The 19,854-nt window shown below is 42.4% G+C and overlaps 1 protein-coding gene across 3 annotated transcripts in view; it reads right to left on the bottom strand.

Moving 5' to 3' along the window:
• The window catches only part of ASAP1 (ArfGAP with SH3 domain, ankyrin repeat and PH domain 1), a 142,090-nt gene extending 138,174 nt beyond the window's left edge, over positions 1 to 3,916 (bottom strand). For all 3 annotated transcript variants that reach the window (XM_059466295.1, XM_059466313.1, XM_059466288.1), the window contains exon 1: positions 3,650 to 3,916. The gene's annotated coding sequence lies outside the window, so the exon portion shown is untranslated. The remainder of the gene's footprint in view (positions 1 to 3,649) is intronic.
• Between the last annotated feature and the right edge of the window lie 15,938 nt (positions 3,917 to 19,854).

A 19,854-nucleotide genomic window follows, 5' to 3' on the forward strand; every position in this document is an offset into this window, starting at 1 on the left:
TGTTCAGCAGCCATGGCCATGCACAGCACGGGCCACATCCTCTGCTGGCGTAAACCAGCTCCTCTGGTGAATAGAACTGAAAATGCAACCTCCTCTCCCTGTGTGATGTGCAAGTGCCAAGCTGGGGGAAGATACTGCCCTATCCCATGTCCCTTAACTCTTATAAAAGCTGAATACTTTTCTGCTGACTCACAGAGAGAGATGGATTTTGTTAACTCCAGTCGAGATAGAGGAAGATGCATTAAAAGCATCACTTGGTGGGGCTGAACCCAGCTTTGGGGTTCAGGGGGGGGGACTGAGCAAGGAGCTTCACATCTCCCCCTGTTCAGCTTGGATGGAGCTTGGCTCCTGAGTGCCACATGGGAGGACTGATGTGTGGTCTAGGCTGAGCCTGCTGCTAATCAGTGTCTGAAATAATGACCCAGGCTGTCATTCCATCCCTCTCCTTGTGCCCTCTCTGGAGCTCTGCAGCTCCCCAAAGCCCAAGAAAGAAAATCTGAGCCAACAGCAATAGAAACACCCCAAAAGAATCAGAGAACTCAAATCCCCTTAGTAATTGCATTGCATCTGCTTAAATCTTAAGTTACAGAGGACTTGAGTGAAGTAAATTAACTTCCCATTACTTGTGTTTCCTTGTATTTTGAAGACTATGAAATTGTTGAGGCGCAAATTGTCTTACAAAGTCATGGAGAGAGTTTCCAATCATGACTGGCACAGCTGCCCATGTAGTGCTCATAAAAGTGGACCCAAGTGGAGATAGAGATAATTATTTTGCCATGGACCAACTTTAAGATCTATATTAACTTTATTTTCATTTCTAAAATGGCCGATTAAGGGCTCACATCATGGCTAAGATAGTCTTGAGGGGGAAGATGCAATCCATATATGATATGCTTTCTCAGGTATGAAACAAAATTGAATTCTTTGCCTTTTTGAGGAAAACTGCATGAAAAGGAAGGGTTAAAATTTTTTTTATGTGGTGGATATTTTCAGTGAAAGTGGTTTAGTTCCTCTGGTCCATTTATAATCTGAGCAGTGAAACATCACTCTGCTTATGAAGTTAGCTCTGCAGGACTCTGTACCTGTCAAAATTGTTTATCCATACTTGCCAACAACAGCAAGAAAGGCAGGAGGACTGGCAGCCGTGATGGTGAGTGAGTTGGACACATGGAGTGAGGGTTCTTGAGTTGAACCTCCTCACTGATGCAGAAAAAGAAAATGAGTGAGGGAAAGAACATTAAAGCATGAAGTGTCTAATCTTGGAGAGTTTAATGGTGCAGTTTGTTACAAAAAAAGAAGAATTTGCAGAATTTCTTCATGGGCAACTGAGTAGGTAGGTCCTGATGGCCAATTAGTGACATGATGCTGAAGGTTCAGGAGTAAATGCCAGCAGAAGCAGCTGCTGGGGACATTGGCACATTGACATTATCGACCATAGGATTGGGAATATTGTACTTAGAAAATTGAAAACTAATGTGATAATCCCTTATTAATGAATTATCAAGGAACTACTGAGTGCTTAGTGTGGTCATATGAAAATATATAAAAAATTGTCAGTCTAAGTCCAACAGAGCCTTAATCCTATGTGAGGGCTGTTAGGGAAAAAAAAAAGACAGGGGGCGGGCAGAGAATTCAGGTTTATAAAAAGAAACCCGTACACAATGAGCTGAAGGTTGTGCTTCTGCACTTCCTGCTCTGGGTGTGAGCAGAAGAGGAAATACCAAAATACCACCAGGAAAACTATTCCCACAGTATTCCCAACCTGGCTGAAACCAGAGAAGTTCTGACAGCCCTGCAAAAAGGGGGCAAAAATCCCACAGCTGACCCAGTCTTAAGGATCTTGCTCATAGGAAGGTCAACAAAATTTCCAAATCTAGGAGATTTGGGTAGACCTAGATGAGTCTTTACACTTCCCCTGACTCCTCATCTGTACTTTCTGCAGTTCACAGATCATTGATGACATTTGACTCTACTGCCAGCTTTGAGAGGAGCACATTTCTGCTCCAGTCAGTTTGATCACATCCATGACCACGGACCATCAAACTGTGTGGTAACTGCAGGGCAGGGCACCACAGTCCAGCCTAACTCAGGTGAGGGTTCCTTGGCCCCCCTTTCATTTTTTTGACTAGAATGAGAGTACATCCTACATACACAGCAAGAACTGACCTTTCAATGCAAAAAATGCCTCCAGGTTCAGTGTTGCCCCATGTCAATAATTAAAACTAAATTCCTGGAGTTCCCAGGCAGACAAGACATTAGTTTGGTCTGGCTCCTCCAGAAAACATTCCTCTTTAAGGAAAGAAAACCTTGAAGATGAGCAGCAGGATCATGTTCAAAGGGTTGTAGAGATAGCTGGCACACCAGAAGTTAGTTTAAAACCTCAAATCTGAAAGCATTGCAAAGAACTGGAAAATGGCTCTTTTCCTTTATTGGTATAAGAAGGAAAGTATTCTGTCCTACTAAACCCCCCCCAAATTTAAATATTCATCTCTTGTTTGACATGCAGTGCTGTACACTAGAATTCAGGACTTGTTCAGTAGTCTAAGAAAAACAGTAAAATTACTATAAAAAATAAAATTGCTAAAAAAAGATGGTTTTCCTATAGTTTTCCCTACATCTAAGCAAGTCCTGAAACAAGTTTTCCCCCTACAATTAGAGAATCAAATCCCTGGACTGGCTCCAATGAGCAGCTTAGGAATGTTCAGCACAACCACAGCCTCCAGCCATGGGACAGAGCAAAAGTTGCAACAGTGATGATGCTTTATCTTCCACACCTTACTCCAGCAACACTTCCATGGATGCCAATAATGAATTCTGTTTCAGAGGCCTGAAAGGAAGATTTTTTTCTTTTCAAATTCTGAGTCACTGATTTTGAGGCTGGTCAACTCATTGCTTTAGTGAATGTGGTTTGGCTAAAACCACATAAGGCTGATAATGTCATAATGAACTGTAACATCCAAAAATGAAGCTAAAACCTCAGCTAAGCCCCATGTCTGAGTGCAGCTTTCCAGTTCATTCAGAGCAGCATAGCACTCAGCATTTTCCCTCCAACAACAGAAAGCCCCTTTCTGGCCTCCCGGAATTGCTGCATGGAATACAGCAATACTGTTGCTCTTACTGCAAACTTATTTAAGAGACAATAGGGCAAATAGTTGGCACACAGATTCCTCTTTAAACTTAAATCTAGATCCACAATAAAATGTAAAAGGCCAAGGAAACATGCAAAGATAATCAGAAAATGTGAAGGTTTTTTTTTTTTTAATTAATTTTTGCTGAGAGTGACACATTACAATTTACAATGTGGGCCCCATTCTGCAAGTCCTTTCTTACATGAGCTCTTGTTAAAGTCACTGAGGTTGTTTACATGAGTAAAAGTTTCTTACATGAGAAAGGACTCCCAGAATCTGGCCTTACACATTTGGCTACAAAGTTTACCCGGGCATTATCTGGGCTGTGGAGCAATGTGTGTATTTTCAGGATCGAAAAACGGACTGTCGTTTTTTTTGGGAAAAAGTTCTGACTTCAGCTTCACCCATCTGCTTTTCTCCGTTTGCTCCGCAGCCACATTGAATGGACGGGCTCAGCCTTTGTCCCTGGCCCTGAGCTGCTCCTCGCCAGCCACGCTCAGCCCCCACGCGCCGTAACTCACCAGGACGTGTGCAGTCTGAATTCCCATTCCAGATCTGGTCCTCAAGCCTAAGGCCATTATTCCATCTCAGACTAAAACATATTCTCCCATGGGCAGCTGAAAAGGAGCATGTTTCTTCAGGTTTTCTTGCCACAAAATGTTAAAATAAAGTGAAATAAAATAATAGCAATAATAATAAAAAGGAAATCCAACGTGCGGCAATCCTCAGAGCTGTGGAGTCTAAGAGTGTTGATCAGCATCCATAAATGTCCTGACCGGTGAGGAGACACAGGCACTACAACTGGAAAGAAAGCAGGAAGGAAAACCAACCATGTGAGCAAAGTTTAAAAAAAAAGGGGGGTGGGGTGGGGGGAAGAGAGAGAGAGAAAAAGGTCTGCTCAGTGGACAGCACTTGGGCTGATAGCAGGGATTTCAGGAAATCCAAACCCTCAGACAGGAAATCTGAACACTGGATAAACATGCCATAATCTCCACAGATACAGTTAACATGCAGCGTCCCTGTTAACCCTTTGCCTGCCCACGGCTGAAATCAGATCTGCGATAGGAGCGCCTGGAAACACGAGCTGCCCGCGGGGCTCCGCAGCCTGAGCACTCCCCGGTCTGAGCAGCAGCCCTGCGTTCAGCCCTGCCCTCGCCTTTTTTAACTCCATTGATTTCTACATGGTGCTGCTGTAGTGGAAAGGTGCATCATTTTCCTCCTCTGAGAAGGAGATGCACTGTGAGCCCTGCAGCCACCTGCCCAAACTCCTGTGTGCCACTGACTGTGGGTACCTGGTAGTCCTGAGGGAGTTTTACCTGTTTTTCCACTTCTCTTTTGCTGTAACACAAGATTTGTATGGCAGTCTGTGGGATATTTCCCATATATTGTGGGATATTTGATGGTTTACCCAGGCTGGTACAGTGGAGACCCCCTGCTTCCTCCCCTGGAAATTGTAAGGACAGGCTATTTAAAGCAGCAGGGGAGTTTGGAGATTCTCTTTATGCCATTTTGTCTAGGAATCTAGTTCCATGGCAGAGGGACTGGAACTAGATAACCTCTAAGGACCCTTCCAACTCAAACTATCCTATGATTCTATGAATTGAGGAACAAACTCTGCAGTCCCTAGCAAAATTAGGATGAAGCCTGTTTGACTGGTTATTTTCAGAATATACATTTTGCTCTTTGTGTCTTGTGGTTATCTCGCCATCGTAAAAATATCGCTTTTAGACTTAATTTATTTCTTTGATATGATCTACCTTGGCTACACTATTGATGTGAAGGCAAGGAGAAGCAATAGTATTGCATAGAGCTGACCCCTCACCCCATAGATGTAATTAATAAAGTGAAGTTTACATAAGAGTTGCCAAATTTAAATTCATAGTATTACAAGCACACATATACACAGAGTTAAGACCCTGTATGTTTGCAGAATGGGAACTTCACTGTGTTTTCTGGAGGAGGACAATTCCAGGCTTCTCTGCTTTCCAGAGGTTATGGATTCCTAAGGCAAGGGCCCATTTCCAAAAATGCTTACTCTCTCTGAAAATTGACTTTTTGGGACAGTCCTGCCTAAAGCATGTTAGAAAGAAAACATCATGTCTTTCGATTTTCTGATTCTCCTAAGACTTCATAGAAATAAAAAAAAAAAAAAAAAAAGAATAAAAATTAGTACCTTGAATTTCACTTGCTGGTGGAAGTAATTAGCACAGGGGTAATATCCGTGACTGGTGCCCTCGCTGGAGGCATTGGCAATTATCTCATCTGAAATGGCCCTAATGTGAGTCCCACATCCCATATTAACCTCTATCATTATATTAGGTTTCCTGCTAGGTACAAAACAGGAGCACTATAGGAAAAGGCTTCCTTCAGCTCCTTCTGCTACTTGCAGTGTGTTTCTGCTTGTTATTTCAAAGACAGAAGCTCTGGCAAACCAGCATTGGTTGCAGCATTCCCTGGAGGTGGCCAGGCTTGGACATCGTGCCTGGGCTATGGAGTTAGGTTGTGCCTGGCAGCAGAACTGGGGTGGAAAAAGGGACTTTGGGGGCATCCCTTCAGCAGGAACTCTCATCTGGTCTCCAGCCTAATTCTGACTCAAAAATTATCTTTCAAGTTGGGTCCTCATGTTCCCAGTCATTCTCCTTTTTGGAAAGCATGAGGCTGGTGATGGTGGTCAGTCCCTGTGAGATTGAATGGAGCACTGGTGGCTGCATCTGAGCAAAGAGCTGGTAGAACAAATACTTGACTTTAGAGGCATGAAGTCATCTGCCTTGCTAGCACGTGCTCCATGAAACAAGGACCAAATGGTTGCTTGATGATGTCAGGAAGGAACTGGTGGAAAACTAGGGAAAAGTTAAAACATGTCGGGGTTGAACATTTTTTCTTTTTTTTCTTGTTCCGTGTGCTTTGCCAGTGAGCTATTTCAGTTATTCACTTTTTTTTTTCCATAGGAGTTCTTCTGTTGTCATAGTATTTTTCACTTTCTCTTTTCTTGTATTTTCCCCTCAGTGCCACTCATTCCAGTCGGAAGGCAAAAAACACAGAAAAGGTATAAAGTGCAGCCTTTTCAGTATAACTGGACAGAAATTTAAAAAACTAGAGAAAATAGGCATAAAACTTAAAAATATGCATTTTGACCAAATAAAAGCCTTTTAAGATTGAGAGACTTTTCATTTGAAAATGCTCAAGCAGCTCTAGAAAAAAAAGGAGCTGGGGGAAGTGGGATATAATTTATTACCACTAACATCTGCTGTAAATCAGTTAGGTGTAGGCAAACATTCCCTACCAGGGCAGAGTGAGGTCAAGGTGAGAGGGGATAAAGCAATAATTAAAAAGACTAGTGTCCTCCAGCTACCTTCAATGGGCTGTAAGCAGAAGAGCAAATGCTTTCTGCAAAACTGGGGTTCTGTGTAAAAAAATTTCAAAAGGGGGGGAAATAATTTATATTAAATGGAAAACTATCAGTTTGTAACACATCTCCAACAATTTCCAGAAAGAACTACCAAAAAATTATACTTTCCAGTTTTTCCAGTTAAAAAATAAGTAGAAAAAAAGTTGTGCTTACTGTGAAAAGTTTAATTTTATGAAACATTTGTGTTGAAAACCTCTACAAAAAGATGTTATTGTCCATCTTGGGAAAAAGGGAGAACAGGGACAGCATGGTAGGCAAAATAATGAAGCTGAAAATAATAAACTTTACAGAAACATTCCAGCAGAAATGGAGTAGAAAGAAATTTTTAAACTCAGACAACCAGAGTTATCAAAGCTAAAGAGTGGATAAAGATTCTTGTAAGGGCACAGCAGCTGCAAAAAATCCCCCATCACCTTAGCAAAAAAAAGGCCAGTGGCCTTGCTCATTACAGATGTGAAGATGCTTGTTTTTAAATTGGGAAAAACCCTCAACCACATCCACCCTTGATGTACCTGCAGCAGCTGAGCTTTCTGATCAATTATTCCATATCCCCAGGATGTAACTTTGTGTATTCCTAGAGCTGATAACAAAATTGTCACTTCTTCCATAAAGGACTCTAAGGCTACTGAATTAAGACAAGTCAGTTCATTAAAGATTAAAAGGGTTTAGATATGCATGTGAAAGATAAAGCACATGAAATAATTATTGAGATCATGAACAAAATGCTCAAGAAAATTATCATCAACTTATGAGGCCCCAAGCTCTGTTACTTTTCATGTTTCAATTACAAGCCCTATCATTATAATAGTTAGGAATTTTTTTTCATTATAGATTGGAAAGAAAGATCAGTTATTTACTGCCCTACTTATTGGATTTGGAGAAGATTTCAACAGAATAAATAAAACATTTGGAGAAAGAAATTGCAGGTCCCAGTTTTGTCATTCTCCACCCTTCAGTTACCTGGAGGCTTTACATCCTTGAAAAAAATTACCGAATATATTGACATGAAATTAATGTAGTTTCCCTTTAGAGCATGGCCAGCCCTTTGTCTCAGCCATCCCAGACTTTTCTCTCTCTAGCTACCAGAAACTGGATGCCAGAGAAATACTGTGACACACTAAACCACATTCCCTAATCACACTGTGACTCCGTCTGGATTTACTACAGCATATACTAAAACTTTGCAAGCATTACAGAAAATTAGTAGAAAACACTGTCCAAAGGGATTTCATAAACACTGACACAACTTACCATAAACAGTATTTTTCTTGAAAACTTCAGTACTTAACTTGTTTAGAGACCTCTTGCTGCACTACAAAGCATATCTCTTTATGCATTGGCTTTTAGTTTTAACATTTCCTTGGAGATGCCTGCCACTTTTATTACTAGTCCTGCTCCTTCCTAAGTGAGCAGCCAAGGAGGTTTACTTTTGGGATCAGCATCCCTGCTGGCAATGTTGCCCTAGGAAAAGCACCAAGCCCCCTCCATCCAGCAAACCATGTGCTCTTGCATTACACAAGAAACATTGTCACTCTCCCCACTTTTCATTCAGTGAAATACAGCAGAAGCTGTGTTCTAACAGGTTTAACAACATGTTTGTACATTTATTAAGCAAATAGCACTTTTTGATGTTATGAAAAGGTCCAGGCATTAGAAACTGCCTTGACAAGAAGCACTTGACCCTTAGTGGTACCTACAGGCTGCACTAATGCACAGGAGGCTGTGCATGTTTCATTTTTAACTGGTTTTAGTTTTCTTTCTTGAAATAAGAAAAAACCCCAAACCCTGAAGCATTTACTTTTTTGCCTCTCCTTCATTGTTCCTTGGTACAATGGCAAAAATGGGGAGTATTTTCATAGTCTTTTTTCCCCCCTATTTTCTTTCCAATGTGGCATATGAAGGGAGGAAACCAAAGACATGTACAAACAATTGTTTTACCAGCTCTGCTCAAAGATGCTGTATATAAATATACAATAAAGGGTACTAAAGAAAGCAGATGTCACATAGAGAGGTCCCCATAGTGTCAGAGCAGCTACTGGCTTCATCTTTTCCTAAAGATATGTGGACAGTCCAGACAGTATTGAGACACAACTAGAAGTTGAATTATGCTCCACAGACCCAAGTTGCAATAAAAATGTTGTGTGGAGAAATCTGACTCTCTCTACATCATTCTCTGTAGGTTTCTAGGATGTCAGTTGTGCTGAAATGGCTGGGTTGGAAGGACACCTTGGACATGTGAGTGTCACACTGGGCTTATTCTCCAATTGTCACTAAAGTTTTCCTTGGATTCCTTTTAAAAAATTGTTGAAAAAGATGCCTTCTCAATGTGGTGCCACTGGTTTGTTACAGAAAACTTAAATGACAAACAGAAGTCAAGAATTCCAGACATTAACAAACATATGACAAACCCCAGTTGATCACCAGATTTGTTTAGCAATTAGAGGATTTTTTAAAAAAGAGATGTAAGCTTCTCATGATCTGGGTCTTTGGAAGTCATATGAGCAATTATTTTAAGCTATTTTTACAAATGAAGACTAATGTATGCATAAAAATTAGTGCTATATTTCTCATCAATCCATTATCACAAGGAGCTGAAAGTATGGATGGGTGCCATGAGACTTGTCATAGACATGTGAGAGTCAACACTGTTATAAATGCTGCAAGCATCACATGCCCTAAGCACTGAATATTTGGATGCAACAACACATAGGCTGTGAGCATGAGTTGTTAGCCTGGAGAGCTTTAGAGTGGTCCAGAAAATTAAAGGCCACTGGGAAAATAATGTTGTATTGTATTCACATCTTTTGGAAATAGGTGATGGTCATCATGAAACATGCCTACAAAGAGAAAGTTAAATACAAATCCTTTTTTTTTTTTTTTTTCCTATTGCTGTAATTGATTAGGAGTTTAGCTTTTTATTCTTATGCATATGCATGTGTGGGTGTCATGAAAATCCAAACCCTAGAATGCTGATGAGGAAACATGACTGAGAAACAAAACCAAAGGGTAAAACAGAAGTCTGCTGTGTTATGGCCCTGATGTGTGTAGATGAGAAGGAGATGGCCCAGCAGAAGGCTGGGATTGCTGCAGAAATGATGAATGTGTGGCTGACTTTTACAGGGAGAAAACCAGGGCAGTGTGGGTGGTGGGGTGGCCTCTGTTAGACCCAGTGAGTCACAGAGTGCTGTATCCCATGCTCAGGAGGGCTGCAATGCCTGTCCCCTGCTACCAATGCACCAGGGACCAGCACCAGAGAGGTTTGTGGGGAGAAACAGTGATTACAGAAGAGACTTGCTATTGCCACAGAGACTGCAGCACTTCCCCAAAGAAGGAATGGGCTCTGCAGATGTCTCATTTCCATATTTCTCCTGATCACATCACTGTTCTGGCTTACGCTCTGGTTATAGGCTTCTCTTTGGGAAAAGCTCCTTCATCTCTTGTGGGAGGTGGTGGCTGCCTTCATCCCACTCTCACTTGCTGTGAATCCCTCTGCAAGTGTTCACCAGTTGAAACACTCATCCTGGCTCAGCCAGGATCTCTCATTTATGCTCTGCCATGTTACCATTGGAGGTTTCAAACACAGCTTCTGAGGTTTACAAAGCACATCCATGGAGGAAGATCATGCAACACCATGCATTAATTGATCCCCTTTCTGAATGACTCTTCTTGGGCTAAATATCCTCCATTCCTACCTCGTAATTTCAGCATATACTGCCTCACCAGCTTTGTACTTCAGAAGGAGACACCCACATTCCCCAATGTTCAGGGCAACCACAAAGTAGTGTTTGTGTGATTCTCTTCATGCAAACAAGGGATTGTGACTTTTCCTCTCATGGAGGTCAAATGAGAGATCTGCTAGGCAATCTTTGGTTACTCAGTGACTAAAGGCCAGAGGTTATAACCTATTCCTAACACCTTAACATTTTCTGACCAGCCTTTCTGCTGCCTGGGGCCCTGACCACACTCTGCCCCTGTGGCTTGGCCCTTCTGATCACACCTAGTCCTAGGAGGCAGATTAAATTGTTAATGAAGTTTTGTTAAGTAGGTTTGTGAATAATGCCAAGTTCAAGCTCTTATGCTGGCCTTGGTTAAATCACCCAAACTTCACTTAACGTGACAAGTATAAGGGCACAGCCAAGCTGCTGTCTAGTTGTGTTTTGTCTTAATCCCAGCCTGAAGCAGGATGAAAGGATGGGCAGTAACCCTGCTACACTCCACTCAAACTTTGCCCTGTACCTCCTGCTTAGACAAGACACAGCCTGGGTCTCTCTGGCTTAACCTCTTACCTTAATGGACTGTGCCTCAGGTTGGGGTCTGTTTTCTTGGGGTCTGTTTTATGTTTGCACTGTCTATAAGTTCTGCATCTCAATTTCCAGCCTGCGCCTCAATTTTCTCTGTATGGTGAGCCCATGGCCTTTCTCAGATTGAATCCTGAGTGAAAGCCAATGTCTAAGTGATGCAGATGATCAATGGAATAGGATATTTCAGTTGGAAGGGACAAAAATGTTCATCTAGTCCAACTGCCTGACCACTTCAGGGCTGTCCAAGCGTGTTGTTAAGGGCATGCCCTTATACCTCTTAAACACTGACAGGCTTGGAGTGTTGATCACTCCTCTTGGAAGATTGTTCCAGTATTTTGACACCCTCTGAAGCCTGTTGAAAGAGGAGCAAAGCAGGCTGGGGTCTAGAGCACAAGTCCTGTGAGGAGCAGTTGAGGGAGCTGAGGGTGTTTAACCTGGAGAAAAGGAGACTCAGGAGAAATATTATTGCTCTCTACAACTGAAAGGTGGTTATAGAGAGGTGGGGGTCAGTCCCTCCTCCCAGGTAACAGGTGACAGGAGCTGGGGAAATGGCCTCAACTTGCACCAGCTTAGGTTGGACACTGGAAAAAAATCCACAGAAAAAAGGTGGTTAAGCATTGGAAGAGGTTTCCAAGGGAAGTGGTTGAGTCACCATTCCTAGAAGTATTCAAAAAAACATGTAAATGTGGCACTGAGGGTTAGTAGTAGTTTACCATAGTTTAATGGTAATTTGGAAGTGTTGGGTTAATGGTTGGGCTTGAAGATCTTAAAAGTCTTTTCCAAGCTAAAATGACTCTGCGATTCCATTAAATGCTTCCTGATATCTAGTCTAAACCTCCCCTGCTACAGCTTTAAACCATTCCATGTCCTACCAATAAATCCCAGGAAGAAGAGCTCAGCACCTCTCTCTCCTCCTCCCCTCCTCAGGAAGCTGTTAGAGAGCCCGAGGTCACCCTCAGCCTCCTCTTCTCCAAACCAGACAAGCCCAGAGCCCACAGCTGCTCCTCACAGGACACGACTTCCAGCCCTCTCACTGGCTTCGTTGCCCTCCTCAGGAAACTTTTTAGGACCCTTTTTACATTTAAGAGATCCCTCTTCAGTGGTGGGTTCCGGAAATGTGCAGAAAAGTCAAATACAAGCTTGAGGACTAAGCCAACAAAGGTAAAACCATCTCTCTGCCTCAATTCTCCATGTACAAATGGTCATAATCACAACGTATGACCTTACAAGACATTACTTGGACACAGGTTGTACAAATGCTCCAGGAATGGGATTTGTAAGGCCTACTCATGAATTTTAAGGATGGGATGATGTCTCATATTTCTACCATTGTGGCTCTAGTGGTCAAGTCGGATTCTTTGCTGTATAAGAAACCAGAGAAAATGTCATGCAAGGCAGACTGGATTACATCAGTTTTCCCAGTCTTGCTTCAAGACTTCATATACGTTCAATAGGAAAGCTTGGTTTTCTCACTTAAAATGTACAAGAAGTTTAGAAGAAAGCATTATTCTTATCTGGGGGAGCTCCCAATCAAATGATTTCTAAAATAAGCCTGAAATCGAGAGCCACTGCTGTTAGCTGCATGAAAAAGGAGAGGAATATTAACTTCTGTGGGAGGAGGAGCAGTACCTTAAAAAAAATGTTGCTATTGAACATTGAAATGTTGCAAAGCTGGTATGGAAAGCTCAAGTAATTGGAAACACATGTTCCTGGCTGCAGGAGTACAGCACATAAACTGCAGCAGAAAAATAATAATAGAAAGGACACAGAATATTTGAAAATATAGCAAGGGAAGTCAACATTTTACAACTTGTTAATAGTGACTATACCTGAAATATTGTTTCACCATTAACCTTAAAAACACAAATTTATCTGTTGACTTTCTGTTCTTCACCAACTTTAAAATAAAATAGAGATCTCAGGCGTTTTGGATGATAGTATTACATAAGGAGAATATTTTAGTAAACTATCTGAACAAGGATGACTCATAATGATACAGATGAATATTTTATTTTAAACATGAAATGTTGTGAATTACTTAGCACCTAAAAATAACACGCCCCCTCTTAACTTTCAATGAACTGTGTTGACGTTGCAGGAGTTTCTAACTTTTCAGCAAAGCAAATCATCCATCTTTTGTAGTCTGTTAACAGAAATATCTCTTTTCAGGCCAAAGCTTCAAGCCCAAAGCACACATAAACCCCCTCACACCCACACTCCCTTTGGTTTGCAGCTTTTTCTTCCGCCTCTCTCCCTTCTTGGGTAGTAAAAGCCACAGGAGGAAGGAAGGCTGTGAAATCTGCACAGAAAATTTAAAATTCAATGCATACTGTAAAATGTACCATAACCATACTGTAAGAGAGTGTAGATCAGTCACTTAAAGCTGCGTGGGCAGAGCTGTGGCAGAGCTGCCTCTTCCCCATCTTTGGTCACTTAAGTTTCTTCCCATCCCTGCTGGATATGTGAATATGTAGTTTTTACTTCTTGACTGATCCCTGATTTACCCTCCCTCTCTTCTCAGCTGGGGTGAGGTTTGCAGTTCTCAGATGTCTGTGCACTGACCCAGTTGCAGTCTAGATCAGCCCTGATCAGCTCAGAGCTGACATACCCTAGGTAGCAAAGGTGTCAGGCAATTTTGGTCATGGAAACCCAGAGCATTCTTACGCCCTGTGCTCTTCAAAATCATCGTAAATGACTTGGATGCAGAACTGTAAGGGATACTAATCAAGTTTGCAGATGATGCTAAATTGGAAGGAGCCACTGACTCCCTCGAGGGCAGAGAGGCCCTGCAGAGAGACCTCAACAAATCAGAGGACTGGGCAATCACCAACCATATGAAGTTCAACAAGGGAAAGTTCTGGGTTCTGCATCTGGGATGGAGCAACCCTGGATGTGTGTATAGACTGGGGAATGAGAGGCTGGAAAGCAGCACCACAGAAAGGGCCCTGGGGCCCTGGTCTGTGAACAGCTGAACATGAGCCAGCAGTGTCCTGGCAGCCGGGAGGGCCAGCCCTGTCCTGGGGGACATCAGGGACAGCATGGCCAGCTGGGCAAGGGAGGGGATTGTCCTGCTCTGCTCTGCACTGGGGCAGCCTCACCTCAAGTGCTGGGGACAGTTTTGGGTGACCCAAAGTAAGGCAGACATTAAACTGTTAGAGAGTGTCCAAAGGAGGGCAACAGAGATGATGAAGGGCCTTGAGGGGAACCATGTGAGGAGTGTGTGAGGTCATTTGGTCTGTTCAGCCTGGAGAAGAGGAGACTGAGGGGAGACCTCATTCCTTGTGAGGGGAAGCAGAGGGGCAGATGCTGATCTCTTCTCTGTGGTGACCTGTGACAGGGCCTGAGGAAATGGCCTGAAGCTGTGCCAGAGGAGGCTTAGGGGGGGTTTAGTTTAGATATTAGAAAGAGTTTCTTCCACTAAAGGCAAAGGATGGTTGGCCACTGGAGCAAGCTCCCCAGGAAAGTGGTTACAACCCAAAACCTTACAGAATTCAAGAAGCATTTAGACAATGCTCTCAGGCACATGGTGTGGCTCTTGGGGATGGTGCTGTGCAGAGCCAGGAGTTGGACTCCATGACCCTTGTGGGTCTCCAAGTCAGCTTTTTCTGTGATTCTGTGGTATATATTGGCTTTCAAAGATGTGAAAGTATATGTCTGTTTGATAAGCCATATTCAAACTGTCGAATTTCAAGCCATTGTCAAATTTCAAGTTCTTCTAATGGAGGAGTGAAGTTTCATGTACAAGGCCTCCACAGTGCTGTTATGTGAGGGGTGGGGGAGGAGGTGGAAAAGGAGCTTTCCCTGAAAATTCATCATCTTGGATGACTCAAGCCTTTAAAATTCCAGAAAGAAATAATTATTTAAAATAGATCAGCCTGAGACAGACAGCTAAGGTAGAAGAAGTGACAGAAATAGCTACAGCACAGTGAACTAAATTTCTCAGGGTTTTCATATGGCTGAGACTATTTCAGTAATCAATGGTGCTTCTTGCAAAAGCTTGTAATCCAAAGGCCCTGAAGTCAATAGGAAATTTTCTCTTCGTTTTTTGGTCTTCGGGTCATCTGAATCATTCAGAGCTGTACCTATTATAGGGAATACAACATACGTGGTGCATTGAAGCCAGTTCTAACACTGCATCTCAAGATTGGCATAATCTTGCATTTCACAGATTTCATTTCCTCCCTTTGCAATGTCTCTTGGCTTCTGATCATCATGGACCTTTTAAATGTGTGAGTTAATGGTTTTCCTTCTGCCAGGTGCCAGGTAAATTATCTCATCTATGAAACAAAAATTAAGGGGTCCTTCAGAGGACAGATAGGAATAGATGTTGTATACTATGGGATCTTGAAAAGCCAGCACAATGACCAGAGTATATAATTTCAGTAAGAGTAGAAACTTATTCCCACACCTACAGGTTCTTTCCAGCTTTTCTGTGATGAGCTCCATATCCCAATAAAGAAATTGCCTCATGGGCACTTATCCTCCAAATCATTGTGTAACTTCCCTGTGGCAATTTACATTACATGGAAAACCATACTGAAAAAGCATTTGTGCCTCTTGTTAAGAGGTCTTTAGAGGAATATGGGTATTGACCTTCCTGTAAAAGTTGACCATGGTTTCTGCTTTTGCTGTTTATCTCATCTCTTCTCCTTCCCTTGGCTCTGTTCCTTTCCAGTGAAGTCCAGGGTGCAAGTCAGCATACTGCAGGCACAGTGAGCTCACCATTCCTGAGCTGTGGACCACAGCTGAGGAATCTCCTTCCCAGTCACTTTCTGGGGTGAAGTTTCACTGTGACATGCAAAATGCTAACAGGATCACAGATCTTATTTAAAAGCAAAATAAAAGAAAGGCAAATCAACACCCACAGTGGTTACTTCAGAGAGAGCTTTACAGCCAAGGATAACACCTCTCTCCCTGATGCATTCTGCTGTATTTTTCCAGGGTTGTTTGCCTTGCTTTTGCAGAAACAACAGGATGGCACTGGGACCTGAATTCTGACTCGGCTGTTTCTGCTGCTCTGGATGCTGATGCTGCTCTTTCACAACAGCTGAGTTAGATCCAGATGGACATGTGAGTTATCTTTTCTCTGAAGAAGAAACATAACTAAACCCCTGACACTTTTTAATATAGTTGAGAAGTTGCTTCTGTCATTTCTTGGCATGATAGATTATAGACTATTAACATAGTCTAATTGCTTATGGAAATACCAGATTGTTTCTTGTTAAAGTAACAGATTACAATCCATTCCCTTTCATTTTAAATACCCGATTTCCATCACTTTCACTTAAAGAATATGCAAAGAAAAAGATTTTTTTTAATTGGACTTGTAGAGATGACCATGTTTGAAACTTCAAAATGGAACGAAAGGTAGAGTTGACATTACATATAACTGCCCAAGAAAAGTATTTCAATACATAGAATAGTATATAACTTTTTTTAGCATTATTCACTTCTTACAGCAAAGGCAAATCTTAAAAGACCAGTCTGTTCTAAAAGTCTTCTTTAGGATCTGATGATATCTGCCTTGGTCATGCCATGGAGGACAACCAGGAATAAGAAGATAATATGACAATGATTAAAGGTAGAAATACACATAGTAGCAACAGGAAATTCCTTTTAGCTTATACCTATCTCAGATTTCTAGCTACTTAATGTCAGCTTTTGTTTTCAGATTTTTAGTATTTGTTTATATCTAAAAGAAGAGGTTTTCTGAACCAGTCAAAACATGTATATAAAATAAAGCAAAACCAGAAAACTGAATTGCTGGGGTGCAAGCCAGTCAAATACCTGACATTTGGGACACTCTTTCTAATTTAGAGTACTTTAAATGTTTCATAATAATTAATAATATGAGGAGGGGTTATCTGAGTGTTCTTGACTTAAGAAATATGGTGACAACTGCTATAGAATAAGGTTGCAGAAAACAGGAAAAAGGAAGGAAGCCATGGGTAGCCTTCATTTCAGATAATCTGTAACTTAAGTGACTGATTCCTTGTCTGAGCTTTTCCTTTCTAGGAGCTCCTGATGCTCAAGAGAGGGTGTGACACAATGCATCAGATGATGGCAATGTTAATTCCAGAGCTCTGGAGGAGATTGGCCAACATCCAAGAATCAGGAGCCTCTCAAGCATGCCACATGCTGATAGCAAGATTGCAGTGGTGAAATATTCCTCTTACGCCCATAGGCAGGATGTAATACATGCATTACTCACATAAGGCACTGCGCAATATTCACAGCTTCTCCCTGAGCTCACTGCTAGAGCTGAAGCATTGGAGTGGATTAAAGGGAACATTTGCATGTGAAATCTCGAGTTGTTCCAATGTCAGTGAAGGCTGGAGAGCCACTTTGCTGTAGCCAAGCATGCTGAGCAGTGTCTGAATTTAATACAAACCAAAGCTCTCCTCAGCATGAGTGAAGGTTGCAGTGTTGTTCCTTCACGTCATGCTCGCTCTCCAGGGGTGTCTGGGTCATATGTTGTGTGCACAGAGACATTGTCCCTCACCCATCAGGGCTCCAGCAGCTGCTCCTTGGTGTTCAGAAATGCAACCAAGGCCACAAGAGCAGGAGCCCATGCTGGGAGGGTGAACCAGAAAGCTGGAATTACAGCACTTGGAACTTGGCCAGAAACACCAGGGTGAAAAAATGAACCCTCCACACGAGCTACTGAGACCTTGTGCGACGGTGACCAGCAGGAAGTTTGTTTTCCATCTCCTCCATGGGACTGCACATACAGCCACAGTTTCCCATCTTGGAGCTGTGCTGGGACTTTTGTTCAGGACTGACTCAGAGGAAATGGTGCCACTCAATGGTGGCGCTCATTCAATGGTGAATCACTGTGTGACTTCCCCCAGTTTGGGGGTTGTCCTTAGAGACCTTATAGCTCATTCTGCAGCCTTCCTTCCCAAAGGCTGGATGGGTGGAGGAGCAGGAGCTGTGGGATGGCAGCACAAAGAGCAGCAGCAGGGCTCTGTGAGCCTGCTCACTGCCCCAGGCCTGCTCCAGCAAACTAATACACATATGCTTAACTCTACACTTCTGAGGCATAATCCCATTAATTTAAATGGGATTACTCATGGGCTTAAATTCCTGCAGGATCAGCAGTGAGGTCTGTTACTGCAGCTGCTGGGTACAGTACAAATAATGGTGTAACAAGAGTTTTGCTCGTTCTATACCCAAGGGCTGCCTTGCTGAACATCAGCACTGCTCATAGCCTTAAGCTTGAAAAATGAGCCCTTCTTCAATTCAAAGGTCTCCTGGGTTTTAGTTTTGCTTCATCTTCCTTTATCTGCAAACCAGTCTTTCCTAAATTGACCTCTCCTATGGTTTCTGCCTCTTCTTCATAGTCTCCAGGCTGCATGAAGGATTTTTGTCTCTACCACTGCTTGTGGATCGGTGGATCACCTTAACTGCCTTGATCAGTGCTGTACAGTGAAACACACACAAGCACACACCCACCCACCCCCGCTTATCTTCTTTAAACAAGCATATTTCCTCCTACTTAACATCTTTCTGCTAATCTCCACCATCCTTCTAGAGCAGGCTGCCTCTGAAAAAAAATAGCTCCTCTATTTGCCCTCAGGTCATTTTGTCATTGTATCCTACTGTCAGCCCAGGGGTAAATGCATTTTCTGCAAGAGAACAGTTAGTTAAAGCTGAGGATGAAAATATGACCTAAAAGTACTCCCCCCCCCCGTTTTTTTATATATGGATGAATATTTTGTTTTCTATATGGTAGCTGTTTCTCTATCTGAAATAATCTGGCCACTTATATTTTGAATGAATCAGTAAGGCTGTGAAGTTGGTGACTTTATTTTAACAAATAGCTTAATGAATTAATTAACCAATAGCTTGCATTTAAGGGCTCATGCACAATGTTAGTACATATAAATAAGTCTAACACATAGAATCAGGAGAGGCAGTCTCTGAGGGAAAGTGAATTGCTTTTGTTTAACTGCATGTATTTTAACATTTTGGGCTTAGAAAAAAATAATTCTCCCACTGGAGACCTTTTATGTCAAGTTTGAGCCTGGAGCAACTTTTTATGGCTGAGTTGCAGTAACCCCTTGAATATGGGGGTTTATAATGGAAAGTCTGACGAGCTCTCAACTAAAGCACTTCTAACAGATGTTTCTGTAATGAAAGGGCTGTGCAGAACAGGCAACAGAGAGCAAACTGTATTTTGTATTTTGCAAAGATTACAGATGATTGTGCACGATTTATAAAGCAGTGGTGGCTTTAACCCAAAGTGGCATGCTCACACCAGGCTGTGCCCCGTGTGTGTGCACACATTAACAGCTGAGTGTTTCTCTAACAGAACCAGCTGTTGAATGTAGCTTTTGTATAGATTTTAAAATACAAGTCACTTTGCTCTTCTGAACAGTGATTTGGTAGTGATGGTGGTGACAGGTATGCTTTCATTCAGAGTGCCCTGAAGATGGATTATCAGTACTCCATTAAACTGGTCTGAGTAGAAAGCAGATTTTCTATGGCTCAGGGGAATTGATTTGACACTTTTGGGACTTTCTTCTCTACACTGTGTCATCTCCAGCAGTCATAGATGGCAGAATGGATCTCCTGGTCTCCTCCAAGGGGTTGATGGGTGCAAGCCGAGTGCTCAGGGTGTGCTGTGCTGCTCTGTCCCCATCTGGTTTGTGGGCCCTGGAGACAGTGCAGTTTTGAGCAGATTGGGAGACTCTGGGGATGAAACTGGGCAGAGAATCAGGAAGTTGTGTCCTCACAGCACATTCTAACCTCAGAGACCCAGATGTCTTGGCCCTCAGTCACTGGAATGTTGAAGTCTGTCTTAAAACAGAATTATTAAGAAAAAAAGAAAAGAGCTCAAAACTCCCTAGAAAATGAGGTTTTATATCTGGAAACGTTACCAGAGGGTATTTTTGGTTTTGTTCTAATCTCCTTGCCAATGCTCATTAAGTGGAGCGCAGAATCACTGGACCATCATCTGAGGGTGTGTTTGATGGTGCTGTGGAGACCTTGAGAGGCAGATGCAAGGCTTGCA

Source organism: Ammospiza nelsoni, chromosome 1, assembly GCF_027579445.1.
Source record: "Ammospiza nelsoni isolate bAmmNel1 chromosome 1, bAmmNel1.pri, whole genome shotgun sequence".
Lineage (NCBI taxonomy): Eukaryota > Metazoa > Chordata > Aves > Passeriformes > Passerellidae > Ammospiza > Ammospiza nelsoni.